The sequence below is a fragment of the Triturus cristatus genome, chromosome 4_2 (genome assembly GCF_964204655.1).
Source record: "Triturus cristatus chromosome 4_2, aTriCri1.1, whole genome shotgun sequence".
In the NCBI taxonomy this organism is placed as follows: domain Eukaryota; kingdom Metazoa; phylum Chordata; class Amphibia; order Caudata; family Salamandridae; genus Triturus; species Triturus cristatus.
This window is the reverse complement of record NC_140586.1, coordinates 55870709-55893981: the sequence shown is the minus strand read 5'-3', so window position 1 is coordinate 55893981 and position 23273 is coordinate 55870709.

Here is a 23273-nt window from a genome sequence, read left to right as displayed (position 1 = left end):
TGGGAACAGTCCAGCCTGAACTGCCAAGCCATGTCTTCCCTGGACCAGAATCAAGCTTCCTAGGACCGGTTTCTGGCATTTCAGCCGTCTTCAGTCAGGCTTGCTTGAATCCAGTGGCAAAGTGAGCAAGGGACTCACGTCTGAGCATACCCTGCCAACTGATGGCGAACAAAGCAAAAACCAAAGGAAATGATGGACGGAGTGTTGAACATTGCAAGCACTCACCCCCAGTCAACTGATCTGGGTTTAATCCATCACCGTTCTTTAGCCTACTCTGCCACCCCAGTTCAGACATGGCCATATGCAAATCAGTCTGACCCTGTGCCTCATGGGAACAGTCCAGCCTGAACTGCCAAGCCATGTATTCCCTGGACCAGAATCAAGCTTCCTAGGACCGGTTTCTGGCATTTCAGCCGTCTTCAGCCAGGCTTGCTTGAATCCAGTGGCAAAGTGAACAAGGGACTCACGTCTGAGCATACCCTGCCAACTTATGGTGAACAAAGCAAAAACCAAAGGAAATGATGGACGGAGTGTTGAACATTGCAAGCACTCACCCCCAGTCAACTGATCTGGGTTTAATCCATCACCGTTCTTTAGCCCACTCTGCCACCCCAGTTCAGACATGGCCATATGCAAATCAGTCTGACCCTGTGCCTCATGGGAACAGTCCAGCCTGAACTGCCAAGCCATGTCTTCCCTGGACCAGAATCAAGCTTCCTAGGACCTTTTTCTGGCATTTCAGCCATCTTCAGCCAGGCTTGCTTGAATCCAGTGGCAAAGTGAGCAAGGGACTCACGTCTGAGCATACCCTGCCAATTTATGGCGAACAAAGCACAAACCAAAGGAAATGATGGACGGAGTGTTGAACATTGCAAGCACTCACCCCCAGTCAACTGATCTGGGTTTAATCCATCACCGCTCTTTAGCCCACTCTGCCACCCCAGTTCAGACATGGCCATATGCAAATCAGTCTGACCCTGTGCCTCATGGGAACAGTCCAGCCTGAACTGCCAAGCCATGTCTTCCCTGGACCAGAATCAAGCTTCCTAGGACTGGTTTCTGGCATTTCAGCCGTCTTCAGCCAGGCTTGCTTGAATCCAGTGGCAAAGTGAGCAAGGGACTCACGTCTGAGCATACCCTGCCAACTTATGGTGAACAAAGCAAAAACCAAAGGAAATGATGGACGGAGTGTTGAACATTGCAAGCACTCACCCCCAGTCAACTGATCTGGGTTTAATCCATCACCGTTCTTTAGCCCACTCTGCCACCCCAGTTCAGACATGGCCATATGCAAATCAGTCTGACCCTGTGCCTCATGGGAACAGTCCAGCCTGAACTGCCAAGCCATGTCTTCCCTGGACCAGAATCAAGCTTCCTAGGACCGGTTTCTGGCATTTCAGCCGTCTTCAGCCAGGCTTGCTTGAATCCAGTGGCAAAGTGAGCAAGGGACTCACGTCTGAGCATACCCTGCCAACTTATGGCGAACAAAGCAAAAACCAAAGGAAATGAAGGACGGAGTGTTGAACATTGCAAGCACTCACCCCCAGTCAACTGATCTGGGTTTAATCCATCACCGTTCTTTAGCCTACTCTGCCACCCCAGTTCAGACATGGCCATATGCAAATCAGTCTGACCCTGTGCCTCATGGGAACAGTCCAGCCTGAACTGCCAAGCCATGTATTCCCTGGACCAGAATCAAGCTTCCTAGGACCGGTTTCTGGCATTTCAGCCGTCTTCAGCCAGGCTTGCTTGAATCCAGTGGCAAAGTGAGCAAGGGACTCACGTCTGAGCATACCCTGCCAACTTACAGCGAACAAAGCAAAAACCAAAGTAAATGATGGACGGAGTGTTGAACATTGCAAGCACTCACCCCCAGTCAACAGATCTGGGTTTAATCCATCACCGTTCTTTAGCCCACTCTGCCACCCCAGTTCAGACATGGCCATATGCAAATCAGTCCACCCTGAACTGCCAAGCCATGTCTTCCCTGGACCAGAATCAAGCTTCCGAGGACCGGTTTCTGGAATTTCAGCCGTCTTCAGCCAGGCTTGCTTGAATCCAGTGGCAAAGTGAGCAAGGGACTCACGTCTGAGCATACCCTGCCAACTTATGGCGAACAAAGCAAAAACCAAAGGAAATGATGGACGGAGTGTTGAACATTGCAAGCACTCACCCCAAGTCAACTGATCTGGGTTTAATCCATCACCGTTCTTTAGCCCACTCTGCCACCCCAGTTCAGACATGGCCATATGCAAATCAGTCTGACCCTGTGCCTCATGGGAACAGTCCAGCCTGAACTGCCAAGCCATGTCTTCCCTGGACCAGAATCAAGCTTCCTAGGACAATTTTTCTGGCATTTCAGTCGTCTTCAGCCAGACTTGCTTGAATCCAGTGGCAAAGTGAGCAAGGGACTCACGTCTGAGCATACCCTGCCAACTTATGGCGAACAAAGCAAAAACCAAAGGAAATGATGAACGGAGTGTTGAACATTGCAAGCACTCACCCCCAGTCAACAGATCTGGGTTTAATCCATCACCGTTCTTTAGCCCACTCTGCCACCCCAGTTCAGACATGGCCATATGCAAATCAGTCTGACCCTGTGCCTCATGGGAACAGTCCAGCCTGAACTGCCAAGCCATGTCTTCCCTGGACCAGAATCAAGCTTCCTAGGACCGGTTTCTGGCATTTCAGCCGTCTTCAGCCAGGCTTGCTTGAATCCAGTGGAAAAGTGAGCAAGGGACTCACGTCTGAGCATACCCTGCCAACTTATGGCGAACAAAGCACAAACCAAAGGAAATGATGGACGGAGTGATGAACATTGCAAGCACTCACCCCCAGTCAACTGATCTGGGTTTAATCCCTCACCGTTCTTTAGCCCACTCTGCCACCCCAGTTCAGACATGGCCACATGCAAATTAGTCTGACCCTGTGCCTCATGGGAACAGTCCAGCCTGAACTGCCAAGCCATGTCTTCCCTGGACCAGAATCAAGCTTCCTAGGACAGGTTTCTGGCATTTCAGCCGTCTTCAGCCAGGCTTGCTTGAATCCAGTGACAAAGTGAGCAAGGGACTCACGTCTGAGCATACCCTGCCAACTTATGGCGAACAAAGCAAAAACCAAAGGAAATGATGGACGGAGTGTTGAACATTGCAAGCACTCAGCCCCAGTCAACTGATCTGGGTTTAATCCATCACCGTTCTTTAGCCCACTCTGCCACCCCAGTTCAGACATGGCCATATGCAAATCAGTCTGACCCTGTGCCTCATGGGAACAGTCCAGCCTGAACTGCCAAGCCATGTCTTCCCTGGACCAGAATCAAGCTTCCTAGGACCGGTTTCTGGCATTTCAGCCGTCTTCAGCCAGATTTGCTTGAATCCAGTGGCAAAGTGATTAAGGGACTCACGTCTGAGCATACCCTGCCAACTTACAGCGAACAAAGCAAAAACCAAAGGAAATGATGGACGGAGTGTTGAACATTGCAAGCATTCACCCCCAGTCAACAGATCTGGGTTTAATACATCACCGTTCTTTAGCCCACTCTGCCACCCCAGTTCAGACATGGCCATATACAAATCAGTCTGACCCTGTGCCTCATGGGAACAGTCCAGCCTGAACTGCCAAGCCATGTCTTCCCTGGACCAGAATCAAGCTTCCTAGGACAATTTTTCTGGCATTTCAGTCGTCTTCAGCCAGACTTGCTTGAATCCAGTGGCAAAGTGAGCAAGGGACTCACGTCTGAGCATACCTTGCCAACTTATGGCGAACAAAGCAAAAACCAAAGGAAATGATGGACGGAGTGTTGAACATTGCAAGCACTCACCCCCAGTCAACAGATCTGGGTTTAATCCATCACCGTTCTTTAGCCCACTCTGCCACCCCAGTTCAGACATGGCCATATGCAAATCAGTCTGACCCTGTGCCTCATGGGAACAGTCCAGCCTGAACTGCCAAGCCATGTCTTCCCTGGACCAGAATCAAGCTTCCTAGGACCGGTTTCTGGCATTTCAGCCGTCTTCAGCCAGGCTTGCTTGAATCCAGTGGCAAAGTGAGCAAGGGACTCACGTCTGAGCATACCCTGCCAACTTATGGCGAACAAAGCAAAAAACAAAGGAAATGATGGACGGAGTGTTGAACATTGCAAGCACTCACCCCCAGTCAACTGATCTGGGTTTAATCCATCACCGTTCTTTAGCCCACTCTGCCACCCCAGTTCAGACATGGCCATATGCAAATCAGTCTGACCCTGTGCCTCATGGGAACAGTCCAGCCTGAACTGCCAAGCCATGTCTTCCCTGGACCAGAATCAAGCTTCCTAGGACCGGTTTCTGGCATTTCAGCCGTCTTCAGCCAGGCTTGCTTGAATCCAGTGGCAAAGTGAGCAAGGGACTCACGTCTGAGCATACCCTGCCAACTTATGGCGAACAAAGCAAAAAACAAAGGAAATGATGGACGGAGTGTTGAACATTGCAAGCACTCACCCCCAGTCAACTGATCTGGGTTTAATCCATCACCGTTCTTTAGCCCACTCTGCCACCCCAGTTCAGACATGGCCATATGCAAATCAGTCTGACCCTGTGCCTCATGGGAACAGTCCAGCCTGAACTGCCAAGCCATGTCTTCCCTGGACCAGAATCAAGCTTCCTAGGACTGGTTTCTGGCATTTCAGCCGTCTTCAGCCAGGCTTGCTTGAATCCAGTGGCAAAGTGAGCAAGGGACTCACGTCTGAGCATACCCCGCCAACTTATGGCGAACAAAGCAAAAACCAAAGTAAATGATGGACGGAGTGTTGAACATTGCAAGCACTCACCCCCAGTCAACTGATCTGGGTTTAATCCATCACCGTTCTTTAGCCCACTCTGCCACCCCAGTTCAGACATGGCCATATGCAAATCAGTCTGACCCTGTGCCTCATGGGAACAGTCCAGCCTGAACTGCCAAGCCATGTCTTCCCTGGACCAGAATCAAGCTTCCTAGGACCGGTTTCTGGCATTTCAGCCGTCTTCAGCCAGGCTTGCTTGAATCCAGTGGCAAAGTGAGCAAGGGACTCACGTCTGAGCATACCCTGCCAACTTATGGCGAACAAAGCAAAAACTAAAGGAAATGATGGACGGAGTGTTGAACATTGCAAGCACTCACCCCCAGTCAACTGATCTGGGTTCAATCCATCACCGTTCTTTAGCCCACTCTGCCACCCCAGTTCAGACATGGCCATATGCAAATCAGTCTGACCCTGTGCCTCATGGGAACAGTCCAGCCTGAACTGCCAAGCCATGTCTTCCCTGGACAAGAATCAAGCTTCCTAGGACCGGTTTCTGGCATTTCAGCCGTCTTCAGCCAGGCTTGCTTGAATCCAGTGGCAAAGTGAGCAAGGGACTCACGTCTGTGCATACCCTGCCAACTTATGGCGAACAAAGCAAAAACCAAAGGAAATGACGGACGGAGTGTTGAACATTGCAAGCACTCACCCCCAGTCAACTGATCTGGGTTTAATCCATCACCGTTCTTTAGCCCACTCTGCCACCCCAGTTCAGACATGGCCATATGCAAATCAGTCTGACCCTGTGCCTCATGGGAACAGTCCAGCCTGAACTGCCAAGCCATGTCTTCCCTGGACCAGAATCAAGCTTCCTAGGACCGGTTTCTGGCATTTCAGCTGTCTTCAGCCAGGCTTGCTTGAATCCAGTGGCAAGGTGAGCAAGGGACTCACGTCTGAGCATACCCTGCCAACTTATGGCGAACAAAGCAAAAACCAAAGGAAATGATGGTCGGAGTGTTGAACATTGCAAGCACTCACCCCCAGTCAACTGATCTGGGTTTAATCCATCACCGTTCTTTAGCCCACTCTGCCACCCCAGTTCAGACATGGCCATATGCAAATCAGTCTGACCCTGTGCCTCATGGGAACAGTCCAGCCTGAACTGCCAAGCCATGTCTTCCCTGGACCAGAATCAAGCTTCCTAGGACCGGTTTCTGGCATTTCAGCCGTCTTCAGCCAGGCTTGCTTGAATCCAGTGGAAAAGTGAGCAAGGGACTCACGTCTGAGCATACCCTGCCAACTTATGGCGAAGAAAGCACAAACCAAAAGAAATGATGGACGGAGTGATGAACATTGCAAGCACTCACCCCCAGTTAACTGATCTGGGTTTAATCCATCACCGTTCTTTAGCCCACTCTGCCACCCCAGTTCAGACATGGCCATATGCAAATTAGTCTGACCCTGTGCCTCATGGGAACAGTCCAGCCTGAACTGCCAAGCCATGTCTTCCCTGGACCAGAATCAAGCTTCCTAGGACAGGTTTCTGGCATTTCAGCCGTCTTCAGCCAGGCTTGCTTGAATCCAGTGACAAAGTGAGCAAGGGACTCACGTCTGAGCATACCCTGCCAACTTATGGCGAACAAAGCAAAAACCAAAGGAAATGATGGACGGAGTGTTGAACATTGCAAGCACTCAGCCCCAGTCAACTGATCTGGGTTTAATCCATCACCGTTCTTTAGCCCACTCTGCCACCCCAGTTCAGACATGGCCATATGCAAATCAGTCTGACCCTGTGCCTCATGGGAACAGTCCAGCCTGAACTGCCAAGCCATGTCTTCCCTGGACCAGAATCAAGCTTCCTAGGACCGGTTTCTGGCATTTCAGCCGTCTTCAGCCAGATTTGCTTGAATCCAGTGGCAAAGTGATTAAGGGACTCACGTCTGAGCATACCCTGCCAACTTACAGCGAACAAAGCAAAAACCAAAGGAAATGATGGACGGAGTGTTGAACATTGCAAGCACTCACCCCCAGTCAACAGATCTGGGTTTAATACATCACCGTTCTTTAGCCCACTCTGCCACCCCAGTTCAGACATGGCCATATGCAAATCAGTCTGACCCTGTGCCTCATGGGAACAGTCCAGCCTGAACTGCCAAGCCATGTCTTCCCTGGACCAGAATCAAGCTTCCTAGGACAATTTTTCTGGCATTTCAGTCGTCTTCAGCCAGACTTGCTTGAATCCAGGGGCAAAGTGAGCAAGGGACTCACGTCTGAGCATACCCTGCCAACTTATGGCGAACAAAGCAAAAACCAAAGGAAATGATGGACGGAGTGTTGAACATTGCAAGCACTCACCCCCAGTCAACAGATCTGGGTTTAATCCATCACCGTTCTTTAGCCCACTCTGCCACCCCAGTTCAGACATGGCCATATGCAAATCAGTCTGACCCTGTGCCTCATGGGAACAGTCCAGCCTGAACTGCCAAGCCATGTCTTCCCTGGACCAGAATCAAGCTTCCTAGGACCGGTTTCTGGCATTTCAGCCGTCTTCAGCCAGGCTTGCTTGAATCCAGTGGCAAAGTGAGCAAGGGACTCACGTCTGAGCATACCCTGCCAACTTATGGCGAACAAAGCAAAAAACAAAGGAAATGATGGACGGAGTGTTGAACATTGCAAGCACTCACCCCCAGTCAACTGATCTGGGTTTAATCCATCACCGTTCTTTAGCCCACTCTGCCACCCCAGTTCAGACATGGCCATATGCAAATCAGTCTGACCCTGTGCCTCATGGGAACAGTCCAGCCTGAACTGCCAAGCCATGTCTTCCCTGGACCAGAATCAAGCTTCCTAGGACCGGTTTCTGGCATTTCAGCCGTCTTCAGCCAGGCTTGCTTGAATCCAGTGGCAAAGTGAGCAAGGGACTCACGTCTGAGCATACCCCGCCAACTTATGGCGAACAAAGCAAAAACCAAAGTAAATGATGGACGGAGTGTTGAACATTGCAAGCACTCACCCCCAGTCAACTGATCTGGGTTTAATCCATCACCGTTCTTTAGCCCACTCTGCCACCCCAGTTCAGACATGGCCATATGCAAATCAGTCTGACCCTGTGCCTCATGGGAACAGTCCAGCCTGAACTGCCAAGCCATGTCTTCCCTGGACCAGAATCAAGCTTCCTAGGACCGGTTTCTGGCATTTCAGCCGTCTTCAGCCAGGCTTGCTTGAATCCAGTGGCAAAGTGAGCAAGGGACTCACGTCTGAGCATACCCTGCCAACTTATGGCGAACAAAGCAAAAACTAAAGGAAATTATGGACGGAGTGTTGAACATTGCAAGCACTCACCCCCAGTCAACTGATCTGGGTTCAATCCATCACCGTTCTTTAGCCCACTCTGCCACCCCAGTTCAGACTTGGCCATATGCAAATCATTCTGACCCTGTGCCTCATGGGAACAGTCCAGCCTGAACTGCCAAGCCATGTCTTCCCTGGACCAGAATCAAGCTTCCTAGGACCGGTTTCTGGCATTTCAGCCGTCTTCAGCCAGGCTTGCTTGAATCCAGTGGCAAAGTGAGCAAGGGACTCACGTCTGAGCATACCCTGCCAACTTATGGCGAACAAAGCAAAAACTAAAGGAAATGATGGACGGAGTGTTGAACATTGCAAGCACTCACCCCCAGTCAACTGATCTGGGTTTAATCCATCACCGTTCTTTAGCCCACTCTGCCACCCCAGTTCAGACATGGCCATATGCAAATCAGTCTGACCCTGTGCCTCATGGGAACAGTCCAGCCTGAACTGCCAAGCCATGTCTTCCCTGGACCAGAATCAAGCTTCCTAGGACCGGTTTCTGGCATTTCAGCTGTCTTCAGCCAGGCTTGCTTGAATCCAGTTGCAAGGTGAGCAAGGGACTCACGTCTGAGCATACCCTGCCAACTTATGGCGAACAAAGCAAAAACCAAAGGAAATGATGGACGGAGTGTTGAACATTGCAAGCACTCACCCCCAGTCAACTGATCTGGGTTTAATCCATCACCGTTCTTTAGCCCACTCTGCCACCCCAGTTCAGACATGGCCATATGCAAATCAGTCTGACCCTGTGCCTCATGGGAACAGTCCAGCCTGAACTGCCAAGCCATGTCTTCCCTGGACCAAAATCAAGCTTCCTAGGACCGGATTCTGGCATTTCAGTCGTCTTCAGCCAGGCTTGCTTGAATCCAGTGGAAAAGTGAGCAAGGGACTCACGTCTGAGCATACCCTGCCAACTTATGGCGAACAAAGCACAAACCAAAGGAAATGATGGACGGAGTGATGAACATTGCAAGCACTCACCCCCAGTCAACTGATCTGGGTTTAATCCATCACCGTTCTTTAGCCCACTCTGCCACCCCAGTTCAGACATGGCCATATGCAAATTAGTCTGACCCTGTGCCTCATGGGAACAGTCCAGCCTGAACTGCCAAGCCATGTCTTCCCTGGACCAGAATCAAGCTTCCTAGGACAGGTTTCTGGCATTTCAGCCGTCTTCAGCCAGGCTTGCTTGAATCCAGTGACAAAGTGAGCAAGGGACTCACGTCTGAGCATACCCTGCCAACTTATGGCGAACAAAGCAAAAACCAAAGGAAATGATGGACGGAGTGTTGAACATTGCAAGCACTCAGCCCCAGTCAACTGATCTGGGTTTAATCCATCACCGTTCTTTAGCCCACTCTGCCACCCCAGTTCAGACATGGCCATATGCAAATCAGTCTGACCCTGTGCCTCATGGGAACAGTCCAGCCTGAACTGCCAAGCCATGTCTTCCCTGGACCAGAATCAAGCTTCCTAGGACCGGTTTCTGGCATTTCAGCCGTCTTCAGCCAGATTTGCTTGAATCCAGTGGCAAAGTGATGAAGGGACTCACGTCTGAGCATACCCTGCCAACTTACAGCGAACAAAGCAAAAACCAAAGGAAATGATGGACGGAGTGTTGAACATTGCAAGCACTCACCCCCAGTCAACAGATCTGGGTTTAATACATCACCGTTCTTTAGCCCACTCTGCCACCCCAGTTCAGACATGGCCATATGCAAATCAGTCTGACCCTGTGTCTCATGGGAACATTCCAGCCTGAACTGCCAAGCCATGTCTTCCCTGGACCAGAATCAAGCTTCCTAGGACCTTTTTCTGGCATTTCAGCCGTCTTCAGCCAGGCTTGCTTGAATCCAGTGGCAAAGTGAGCAAGGGACTCACGTCTGAGCATACCCTGCCAACTTATGGCGAATAAAGCAAAAACCAAAGGAAATGATGGACGGAGTGTTGAACATTGCAAGCACTCACCCCCAGTCAACAGATCTGGGTTTAATCCATCACCGTTCTTTAGCCCACTCTGCCACCCCAGTTCAGACATGGCCATATACATATCAGTCTGACCCTGTGCCTCATGGGAACAGTCCAGCCTGAACTGCCAAGCCATGTCTTCCCTGGACCAGAATCAAGCTTCCTAGGACCGGTTTCTGGCATTTCAGCCGTCTTCAGCCAGGCTTGCTTGAATCCAGTGGCAAAGTGAGCAAGGGACTCACGTCTGAGCATACCCTGCCAACTTATGGCGAACAAAGCAAAAAACAAAGGAAATGATGGACGGAGTGTTGAACATTGCAAGCACTCACCCCCAGTCAACTGATCTGGGTTTAATCCATCACCGTTCTTTAGCCCACTCTGCCACCCCAGTTCAGACATGGCCATATGCAAATCAGTCTGACCCTGTGCCTCATGGGAACAGTCCAGCCTGAACTGCCAAGCCATGTCTTCCCTGGACCAGAATCAAGCTTCCTAGGACCGGTTTCTGGCATTTCAGCCGTCTTCAGCCAGGCTTGCTTGAATCCAGTGGCAAAGTGAGCAAGGGACTCACGTCCGAGTATACCCTGCCAACTTATTTCGAACAAAGCAAAAACCAAAGGAAATGATGGACAGAGTGTTGAACATTGCAAGCACTCACCCCCAGTCAACTGATCTGGGTTTAATCCATCACCGTGCTTCAGCCCACTCTGCCACCCCAGTTCAGACATGGCCATATGCAAATCAGTCTGACCCTGTGCCTCATGGGAACAGTCCAGCCTGAACTGCCAAGCCATGTCTTCCCTGGACCAGAATCAAGCTTCCTAGGACCGGTTTCTGGCATTTCAGCCGTCTTCAGCCAGGCTTGCTTGAATCCAGTGGCAAAGTGAGCAAGGGACTCACGTCCGAGTATACCCTGCCAACTTATTTCGAACAAAGCAAAAACCAAAGGAAATGATGGACAGAGTGTTGAACATTGCAAGCACTCACCCCCAGTCAACTGATCTGGGTTTAATCCATCACCGTGCTTTAGCCCACTCTGCCACCCCAGTTCAGACATGGCCATATGCAAATCAGTCTGACCTTGTGCCTCATGGGAACAGTCCAGCCTGAACTGCCAAGCCATGTCTTCCCTGGAACAGAATCAAGCTTCCTAGGACCGGTTTCTGGCATTTCAGCCGTCTTCAGCCAGGCTTGCTTGAATCCAGTGGCAAAGTGAGCAAGGGACTCACGTCTGAGCATACCCCACCAACTTATGGCGAACAAAGCAAAAAACAAAGTAAATGATGGACGGAGTGTTGAACATTGCAAGCACTCACCCCAAGTCAACTGATCTGGGTTTAATCCATCACCGTTCTTTAGCCCACTCTGCCACCCCAGTGACATGGCCATATGCAAATCAGTCTGACCCTGTGCCTCATGGGAACAGTCCAGCCTGAACTGCCAAGCCATGTCTTCCCTGGACCAAAATCAAGCTTCCTAGGAACGGTTTCTGGCATTTCAGCCGTCTTCAGCCAGGCTTGCTTGAATCCAGTGGCAAAGTGAGCAAGGGACTCAAGTCTGAGCATATCCTGCCAACTTATGGCGAACATAGCAAAAACTAAAGGAAATGATGGACAGAGTGTTGAACATTGCAAGCACTCACCCCCAGTCAACTGATCTGGGTTCAATCCATCACCGTTCTTTAGCCCACTCTGCCACCCCAGTTCAGACATGGCCATATGCAAATCAGTCTGACCCTGTGCCTCATGGGAACAGTCCAGCCTGAACTGCCAAGCCATGTCTTCCCTGGACCAGAATCAAGCTTCCTAGGACCGGTTTCTGGCATTTCAGCCGTCTTCAGACAGGCTTGCTTGAATCCAGTGGCAAAGTGAGCAAGGGACTCACGTCTGTGCATACCCTGCCAACTTATGGCGAACAAAGCAAAAACCAAAGGAAATGATGGACGGAGTGTTGAACATTGCAAGCACTCACCCCCAGTCAACTGATCTGGGTTTAATCCATCACCGTTCTTTAGCCCACTCTGCCACCCCAGTTCAGACATGGCCATATGCAAATCAGTCTGACCCTGTGCCTCATGGGAACAGCCCAGCCTGAACTGCCAAGCCATGTCTTCCCTGGACCAGAATCAAGCTTCCTAGGACCGGTTTCTGGCATTTCAGCCGTCTTCAGCCAGGCTTGCTTGAATCCAGTGGCAAAGTGAGCAAGGGACTCACGTCTGAGCATACCCTGCCAACTTATGGCGAACAAAGCAAAAACCAAAGGAAATGATGGACAGAGTGTTGAACATTGCAAGCACTCACCCCCAGTCAACTGATCTGGGTTTAATCCATCACCGTTCTTTAGCCCACTCTGCCACCCCAGTTCAGACATGGCCATATGCAAATCAGTCTGACCCTGTGCCTCATGGGAACAGTCCAGCCTGAACTGCCAAGCCATGTCTTCCTTGGACCAGAATCAAGCTTCCTAGGATCGGTTTCTGGCATTTCAGCCGTCTTCAGCCAGGCTTGCTTGAATCCAGTGGCAAAGTGAGCAAGGGACTCACGTCTGAGCATACCCTGCCAACTTATGGCAAACAAAGCACAAACCAAAGGAAATGATAGACAGAGCGATGAACATTGCAAGCACTCACCCCCAGTCAACTGATCTGGGTTTCATCCATCACCGTTCTTTAGCCCACTCTGCCACCCCAGTTCAGACATGGCCATATGCAAATCAGTCTGACCCTGTGCCTCATGGGAACAGTCCAGCCTGAACTGCCAAGCCATGTCTTCCCTGGACCAGAATCAAGCTTCCTAGGACAGGTTTCTGGCATTTCAGCCGTTTTCAGCCAGGCTTGCTTTAATCCAGTGACAAAGTGAGCAAGGGACTCACGTCTGAGCATACCCTGCCAACTTATGGCGAACAAAGCAAAAACCAAAGGAAATGATGGACGGAGTGTTGAACATTGCAAGCACTCACCCCCAGTCAACTGATCTGGGTTTAATCCATCACCGTTCTTTAGCCCACTCTGCCACCCCAGTTCAGACATGGCCATATGCAAATCAGTCTGACCCTGTGCCTCATGGGAACAGTCCAGCCTGAACTGCCAAGCCATGTCTTCCCTGGACCAGAATCAAGCTTCCTAGGACCGGTTTCTGGCATTTCAGCCGTCTTCAGCCAGATTTGCTTGAATCCAGTGGCAAAGTGATTAAGGGACTCACGTCTGAGCATACCCTGCCAACTTACAGCGAACAAAGAAAAACCAAAGGAAATGATGGACGGAGTGTTGAACATTGCAAGCACTCACCCCCAGTCAACAGATCTGGGTTTAATACACCACCGTTCTTTAGCCCACTCTGCCACCCCAGTTCAGACATGGCCATATGCAAATCAGTCTGACCCTGTGCCTCATGGGAACAGTCCAGCCTGAACTGCCAAGCCATGTCTTCCCTGGACCAGAATCAAGCTTCCTAGGACCTTTTTCTGGCATTTCAGCCGTCTTCAGCCAGGCTTGCTTGAATCCAGTGGCAAAGTGAGCAAGGGACTCACGTCTGAGCATACCCTGCCAACTTATGGCGAACAAAGCAAAAACCAAAGGAAATGATGGACGGAGTGTTGAACATTGCAAGCACTCACCCCCAGTCAACAGATCTGGGTTTAATCCATCACCGTTCTTTAGCCCACTCTGCCACCCCAGTTCAGACATGGCCATATGCAAATCCGTCTGACCCTGTGCCTCATGGGAACAGTCCAGCCTGAACTGCTAAGCCATGTCTTTCCTGGACCAGAATCAAGCTTCCTAGGACCGGTTTCTGGCATTTCAGCCGTCTTCAGCCAGGCTTGCTTGAATCCAGTGGCAAAGTGAGCAAGGGACTCACGTCTGTGCATACCCTGCCAACTTATGGCGAACAAAGCAAAAACCAAAGGAAATGATGGACGGAGTGTTGAACATTGCAAGCACTCACCCCCAGTCAACTGATCTGGGTTCAATCCATCACCGTTCTTTAGCCCACTCTGCCACCCCAGTTCAGACATGGCCATATGCAAATCAGTCTGACCCTGTGCCTCATGGGAACAGTCCAGCCTGAACTGCCAAGCCATGTCTTCCCTGGACAAGAATCAAGCTTCCTAGGACCGGTTTCTGGCATTTCAGCCGTCTTCAGCCAGGCTTGCTTGAATCCAGTGGCAAAGTGAGCAAGGGACTCACGTCTGTGCATACCCTGCCAACTTATGGCGAACAAAGCAAAAACCAAAGGAAATGATGGACGGAGTGTTGAACATTGCAAGCACTCACCCCCAGTCAACTGATCTGGGTTTAATCCATCACCGTTCTTTAGCCCACTCTGCCACCCCAGTTCAGACATGGCCATATGCAAATCAGTCTGACCCTGTGCCTCATGGGAACAGCCCAGCCTGAACTGCCAAGCCATGTCTTCCCTGGACCAGAATCAAGCTTCCTAGGACCGGTTTCTGGCATTTCAGCCGTCTTCAGCCAGGCTTGCTTGAATCCAGTGGCAAAGTGAGCAAGGGACTCACGTCTGAGCATACCCTGCCAACTTATGGCGAACAAAGCAAAAACCAAAGGAAATGATGGACGGAGTGTTGAACATTGCAAGCACTCACCCCCAGTCAACTGATCTGAGTTTAATCCATCACCGTTCTTTAGCCCACTCTGCCACCCCAGTTCAGACATGGCCATATGCAAATCAGTCTGACCCTGTGACTCATGGGAACAGTCCAGCCTGAACTGCCAAGCCATGTCTTCCTTGGACCAGAATCAAGCTTCCTAGGACCGGTTTCTGGCATTTCAGCCGTCTTCAGCCAGGCTTGCTTGAATCCAGTGGCAAAGTGAGCAAGGGACTCACGTCTGAGCATACCCTGCCAACTTATGGCAAACAAAGCACAAACCAAAGGAAATGATAGACAGAGCGATGAACATTGCAAGCACTCACCCCCAGTCAACTGATCTGGGTTTCATCCATCACCGTTCTTTAGCCCACTCTGCCACCCCAGTTCAGACATGGCCATATGCAAATCAGTCTGACCCTGTGCTTCATGGGAACAGTCCAGCCTGAACTGCCAAGCCATGTCTTCCCTGGACCAGAATCAAGCTTCCTAGGACAGGTTTCTGGCATTTCAGCCGTTTTCAGCCAGGCTTGCTTTAATCCAGTGACAAAGTGAGCAAGGGACTCACGTCTGAGCATACCCTGCCAACTTATGGCGAACAAAGCAAAAACCAAAGGAAATGATGGACGGAGTGTTGAACATTGCAAGCACTCACCCCCAGTCAACTGATCTGGGTTCAATCCATCACCGTTCTTTAGCCCACTCTGCCACCCCAGTTCAGACATGGCCATATGCAAATCAGTCTGACCCTGTGCCTCATGGGAACAGTCCAGCCTGAACGGCCAAGCCATGTCTTCCCTGGACCAGAATCAAGCTTCCTAGGACCGGTTTCTGGCATTTCAGCCGTCTTCAGCCAGATTTGCTTGAATCCAGTGGCAAAGTGATTAAGGGACTCACGTCTGAGCATACCCTGCCAACTTACAGCGAACAAAGCAAAAACCAAAGGAAATGATGGACGGAGTGTTGAACATTGCAAGCACTCACCCCCAGTCAACAGATCTGGGTTTAATACACCACCGTTCTTTAGCCCACTCTGCCACCCCAGTTCAGACATGGCCATATGCAAATCAGTCTGACCCTGTGCCTCATGGGAACAGTCCAGCCTGAACTGCCAAGCCATGTCTTCCCTGGACCAGAATCAAGCTTCCTAGGACCTTTTTCTGGCATTTCAGCCGTCTTCAGCCAGGCTTGCTTGAATCCAGTGGCAAAGTGAGCAAGGGACTCACGTCTGAGCATACCCTGCCAACTTATGGCGAACAAAGCAAAAACCAAAGGAAATGATGGACGGAGTGTTGAACATTGCAAGCACTCACCCCCAGTCAACAGATCTGGGTTTAATCCATCACCGTTCTTTAGCCCACTCTGCCACCCCAGTTCAGACATGGCCATATGCAAATCAGTCTGACCCTGTGCCTCATGGGAACAGTCCAGCCTGAACTGCTAAGCCATGTCTTTCCTGGACCAGAATCAAGCTTCCTAGGACCGGTTTCTGGCATTTCAGCCGTCTTCAGCCAGGCTTGCTTGAATCCAGTGGCAAAGTGAGCAAGGGACTCACGTCTGAGCATACCCTGCCAACTTATGGCGAACAAAGCAAAAAACAAAGGAAATGATGGACGGAGTGTTAAACATTGCAAGCACTCACCCCCAGTCAACTGATCTGGGTTTAATCCATCACCGTTCTTTAGCCCACTCTGCCACCCCAGTTCAGACATGGCCATATGCAAATCAGTCTGACCCTGTGCCTCATGGGAACAGTCCAGCCTGAACTGCCAAGCCATGTCTTCCCTGGACCAGAATCAAGCTTCCTAGGACCGGTTTCTGGCATTTTAGCCGTCTTCAGCCAGGCTTGCTTGAATCCAGTGGCAAAGTGAGCAAGGGACTCACGTCCGAGCATACCCTGCCAACTTATTTCGAACAAAGCAAAAACCAAAGGAAATGATGGACAGAGTGTTGAACATTGCAAGCACTCACCCCCAGTCAACTGATCTGGGTTTAATCCATCACCGTACTTTAGCCCACTCTGCCACCCCAGTTCAGACATGGCCATATGCAAATCAGTCTGACCCTGTGCCTCATGGGAACAGTCCAGCCTGAACTGCCAAGCCATGTCTTCCCTGGACCAGAATCAAGCTTCCTAGGACCGGTTTCTGGCATTTCAGCCGTCTTCAGCCAGGCTTGCTTGAATCCAGTGGCAAAGTGAGCAAGGGACTCATGTCTGAGCATACCCCGCCAACTTATGGCGAACAAAGCAAAAACCAAAGTAAATGATGGACGGAGTGTTGAACATTGCAAGCACTCACCCCCAGTCAACTGATCTGGGTTTAATCCATCACCGTTCTTTGCCCACTCTGCCACCCCAGTGACATGGCCATATGCAAATCAGTCTGACCCTGTGCCTCATGGGAACAGTCCAGCCTGAACTGCCAAGCCATGTCTTCCCTGGACCAGAATCAAGCTTCCTAGGACCGGTTTCTGGCATTTCAGCCGTCTTCAGCCAGGCTTGCTTGAATCCAGTGGCAAAGTGAGCAAGGGACTCACGTCTGAGCATACCCTGCCAACTTATGGCGAACAAAGTAAAAACTAAAGGAAATGATGGACGGAGTGTTGAACATTGCAAGCACTCACCCCCAGTCAACTGATCTAGGTTCAATCCATCACCGTTCTTTAGCCCACTCTGCCACCCCAGTTCAGACATGGCCATATGCAAATCAGTCTGACCCTGTGCCTCATGGGAACAGTCCATCCTGAACTGCCAAGCCATGTCTTCCCTGGACCAGAATCAAGCTTCCTAGGACCGGTTTCTGGCATTTCAGCCGTCTTCAGCCAGGCTTGCTTGAATCCAGTGGCAAAGTGAGCAAGGGACTCACGTCTGTGCATACCCTGCCAACTTATGGCGAACAAAGCAAAAACCAAAGGAAATGATGGACGGAGTGTTGAACATTGCAAGCACTCACCCCCAGTCAACTGATCTGGGTTTAATCCATCACCGTTCTTTAGCCCATTCTGCCACCCCAGTTCAGACATGGCCATATGCAAATCAGTCTGACCCTGTGCCTCATGGGAACAGTCCAGCCTGAACTGCCAAGCCATGTCTTCCCTGGACCAGAATCAAGCTTCCTAGGACCGGTTTCTGGCATTTCAGCCGTCTTCAGCCAGGCTTGCTTGAATCCAGTGGCAAAGTGAGCAAGGGACTCACGTCTGAGCATGCCCTGCCAACTTATGGCGAACAAAGCAAAAACCAAAGGAAATGATGGACGGAGTGTTGAACATTGCAAGCACTCACCCCCAGTCAACTGATCTGGGTTTAATCCATCACCGTTCTTCAGCCCACTCTGCCACCCCAGTTCAGATATGGCCATATGCAAATCAGTCTGACCCTGTGCCTCATGGGAACAGTCCAGCCTGAACTGCCAAGCCATGTCTTCCCTGGACCAGAATCAAGAATCCTATGACCGGTTTCTGGCATTTCAGCCGTCTTCAGCCAGGCTTACTTGAATCCAGTGGCAAAGTGAGCAAGGGACTCACGTCTGAGCATACCCTGCCAACTTATGGCGAACAAAGCAAAAACCAAAGGAAATGATGGACGGAGTGTTGAACATTGCAAGCACTCACCCCCAGTCAACTGATCTGGGTTCAATCCATCACCGTTCTTTAGCCCACTCTGCCAACCCAGTTCAGACATGGCCATATGCAAATCAGTCTGACCCTGTGCCTCATGGGAACAGTCCAGCCTGAACTGCCAAGCCATGTCTTCCCTGGACCAGAATCAAGCTTCCTAGGACCGGTTTCTGGCATTTCAGCCGTCTTCAGGCAGGCTTGCTTGAATCCAGTGGCAAAGTGAGCAAGGGACTCACGTCTGAGCATACCCTGCCAACTTATGGCGAACAAAGCAAAAACCAAAGGAAATGATGGACGGAGTGTTGAACATTGCAAGCACTCACCCCCAGTCAACTGATCAGGGTTTAATCCATCACCGTTCTTTAGCCCACTCTGCCCCCCCAGTTCAGACATGGCCATATGCAAATCAGTCTGACCCTGTGCCTCATGAGAACAGTCCAGCCTGAACTGCCAAGCCATGTCTTCCCTGGACCAGAATGAAGCTTCCTAGACCTGGTTTCTGGCATTTCAGCCGTCTTCAGCCAGGCTTACTTGAATCCAGTGGCAAAGTGAGCAAGGGACTCACGTCTGAGCATACCCTGCCAACTTATGGCGAACAAAGCACAAACCAAAGGAAATGATGGACGGAGTGTTGAACATTGCAAGCACTCACCCCCAGTCAACTGATCTGGGTTTAATCCATCACCGCTCTTTAGCCCACTCTGCCACCCCAGTTCAGACATGGCCATATGCAAATCAGTCTGACCCTGTGCCTCATGGGAACAGTCCAGCCTGAACTGCCAAGCCATGTCTTCCGTGGACCAGAATCAAGCTTCCTAGGACCGGTTTCTGGCATTTCAGCCGTCTTCAGCCAGGCTTATTTGAATCCAGTGGCAAAGTGAGCAAGGGACTCACGTCTGAGCATACCCTGCCAACTTATGGCAAACAAAGCACAAACCAAAGGAAATGATGGACGGAGTGTTGAACATTGCAAGCACTCACCCCCAGTCAACTGATCTGGGTTTAATCCATCACCGTTCTTTAGCCCACTCTGCCACCCCAGTTCAGACATGGCCATATGCAAATCAGTCTGACCCTGTGCCTCATGGGAACAGTCCAGCCTGAACTGCCAAGCCATGACTTCCCTGGACCAGAATCAAGCTTCCTAGGACCGGTTTCTGGCATTTCAGCCGTCTTCAGCCAGGCTTGCTTGAATCCAGTGGCAAAGTGAGCAAGGGACTCACGTCTGAGCATACCCTGCCAACTTATGGCGAACAAAGCAAAAACCAAAGGAAATGATGGACGGAGTGTTGAACATTGCAAGCACTCACCCCCAGTCAACAGATCTGGGTTTAATCCATCACCGCTCTTTAGCCCACTCTGCCACCCCAGTTCAGACATGGCCATATGCAAATCAGTCTGACCCTGTGCCTCATGGGAACAGTCCAGCCTGAACTGCCAAGCCATGTCTTCCGTGGACCAGAATCAAGCTTCCTACTACCGGTTTCTGGCATTTCAGCCGTCTTCAGCCAGGCTTGCTTGAATCCAGTGGCAAAGTGAGCAAGGGACTCACGTCTGAGCATACCCTGCCAACTTATGGCGAACAAAGCAAAAACCAAAGGAAATGATGGACGGAGTGTTGAACATTGCAAGCACTCACCCCCAGTCAACTGATCTGGGTTTAATCCATCACCGTTCTTTAGCCCACTCTGCCACCCCAGTTCAGACATGGCCATATGCAAATCAGTCTGACCCTGTGCCTCATGGGAACAGTCCAGCCTGAACTGCTAAGCCATGTCTTTCCTGGACCAGAATCAAGCTTCCTAGGACCGGTTTCTGGCATTTCAGCCGTCTTCAGCCAGGCTTGCTTGAATCCAGTGGCAAAGTGAGCAAGGGACTCACGTCTGAGCATACCCTGCCAACTTATGGCGAACAAAGCAAAAAACAAAGGAAATGATGGACGGAGTGTTAAACATTGCAAGCACTCACCCCCAGTCAACTGATCTGGGTTTAATCCATCACCGTTCTTTAGCCCACTCTGCCACCCCAGTTCAGACATGGCCATATGCAAATCAGTCTGACCCTGTGCCTCATGGGAACAGTCCAGCCTGAACTGCCAAGCCATGTCTTCCCTGGACCAGAATCAAGCTTCCTAGGACCGGTTTCTGGCATTTTAGCCGTCTTCAGCCAGGCTTGCTTGAATCCAGTGGCAAAGTGAGCAAGGGACTCACGTCCGAGCATACCCTGCCAACTTATTTCGAACAAAGCAAAAACCAAAGGAAATGATGGACAGAGTGTTGAACATTGCAAGCACTCACCCCCAGTCAACTGATCTGGGTTTAATCCATCACCGTACTTTAGCCCACTCTGCCACCCCAGTTCAGACATGGCCATATGCAAATCAGTCTGACCCTGTGCCTCATGGGAACAGTCCAGCCTGAACTGCCAAGCCATGTCTTCCCTGGACCAGAATCAAGCTTCCTAGGACCGGTTTCTGGCATTTCAGCCGTCTTCAGCCAGGCTTGCTTGAATCCAGTGGCAAAGTGAGCAAGGGACTCATGTCTGAGCATACCCCGCCAACTTATGGCGAACAAAGCAAAAACCAAAGTAAATGATGGACGGAGTGTTGAACATTGCAAGCACTCACCCCCAGTCAACTGATCTGGGTTTAATCCATCACCGTTCTTTGCCCACTCTGCCACCCCAGTGACATGGCCATATGCAAATCAGTCTGACCCTGTGCCTCATGGGAACAGTCCAGCCTGAACTGCCAAGCCATGTCTTCCCTGGACCAGAATCAAGCTTCCTAGGACCGGTTTCTGGCATTTCAGCCGTCTTCAGCCAGGCTTGCTTGAATCCAGTGGCAAAGTGAGCAAGGGACTCACGTCTGAGCATACCCTGCCAACTTATGGCGAACAAAGTAAAAACTAAAGGAAATGATGGACGGAGTGTTGAACATTGCAAGCACTCACCCCCAGTCAACTGATCTAGGTTCAATCCATCACCGTTCTTTAGCCCACTCTGCCACCCCAGTTCAGACATGGCCATATGCAAATCAGTCTGACCCTGTGCCTCATGGGAACAGTCCATCCTGAACTGCCAAGCCATGTCTTCCCTGGACCAGAATCAAGCTTCCTAGGACCGGTTTCTGGCATTTCAGCCGTCTTCAGCCAGGCTTGCTTGAATCCAGTGGCAAAGTGAGCAAGGGACTCACGTCTGTGCATACCCTGCCAACTTATGGCGAACAAAGCAAAAACCAAAGGAAATGATGGACGGAGTGTTGAACATTGCAAGCACTCACCCCCAGTCAACTGATCTGGGTTTAATCCATCACCGTTCTTTAGCCCATTCTGCCACCCCAGTTCAGACATGGCCATATGCAAATCAGTCTGACCCTGTGCCTCATGGGAACAGTCCAGCCTGAACTGCCAAGCCATGTCTTCCCTGGACCAGAATCAAGCTTCCTAGGACCGGTTTCTGGCATTTCAGCCGTCTTCAGCCAGGCTTGCTTGAATCCAGTGGCAAAGTGAGCAAGGGACTCACGTCTGAGCATGCCCTGCCAACTTATGGCGAACAAAGCAAAAACCAAAGGAAATGATGGACGGAGTGTTGAACATTGCAAGCACTCACCCCCAGTCAACTGATCTGGGTTTAATCCATCACCGTTCTTCAGCCCACTCTGCCACCCCAGTTCAGATATGGCCATATGCAAATCAGTCTGACCCTGTGCCTCATGGGAACAGTCCAGCCTGAACTGCCAAGCCATGTCTTCCCTGGACCAGAATCAAGAATCCTATGACCGGTTTCTGGCATTTCAGCCGTCTTCAGCCAGGCTTACTTGAATCCAGTGGCAAAGTGAGCAAGGGACTCACGTCTGAGCATACCCTGCCAACTTATGGCGAACAAAGCAAAAACCAAAGGAAATGATGGACGGAGTGTTGAACATTGCAAGCACTCACCCCCAGTCAACTGATCTGGGTTCAATCCATCACCGTTCTTTAGCCCACTCTGCCAACCCAGTTCAGACATGGCCATATGCAAATCAGTCTGACCCTGTGCCTCATGGGAACAGTCCAGCCTGAACTGCCAAGCCATGTCTTCCCTGGACCAGAATCAAGCTTCCTAGGACCGGTTTCTGGCATTTCAGCCGTCTTCAGGCAGGCTTGCTTGAATCCAGTGGCAAAGTGAGCAAGGGACTCACGTCTGAGCATACCCTGCCAACTTATGGCGAACAAAGCAAAAACCAAAGGAAATGATGGACGGAGTGTTGAACATTGCAAGCACTCACCCCCAGTCAACTGATCAGGGTTTAATCCATCACCGTTCTTTAGCCCACTCTGCCCCCCCAGTTCAGACATGGCCATATGCAAATCAGTCTGACCCTGTGCCTCATGAGAACAGTCCAGCCTGAACTGCCAAGCCATGTCTTCCCTGGACCAGAATGAAGCTTCCTAGACCTGGTTTCTGGCATTTCAGCCGTCTTCAGCCAGGCTTACTTGAATCCAGTGGCAAAGTGAGCAAGGGACTCACGTCTGAGCATACCCTGCCAACTTATGGCGAACAAAGCACAAACCAAAGGAAATGATGGACGGAGTGTTGAACATTGCAAGCACTCACCCCCAGTCAACTGATCTGGGTTTAATCCATCACCGCTCTTTAGCCCACTCTGCCACCCCAGTTCAGACATGGCCATATGCAAATCAGTCTGACCCTGTGCCTCATGGGAACAGTCCAGCCTGAACTGCCAAGCCATGTCTTCCGTGGACCAGAATCAAGCTTCCTAGGACCGGTTTCTGGCATTTCAGCCGTCTTCAGCCAGGCTTATTTGAATCCAGTGGCAAAGTGAGCAAGGGACTCACGTCTGAGCATACCCTGCCAACTTATGGCAAACAAAGCACAAACCAAAGGAAATGATGGACGGAGTGTTGAACATTGCAAGCACTCACCCCCAGTCAACTGATCTGGGTTTAATCCATCACCGTTCTTTAGCCCACTCTGC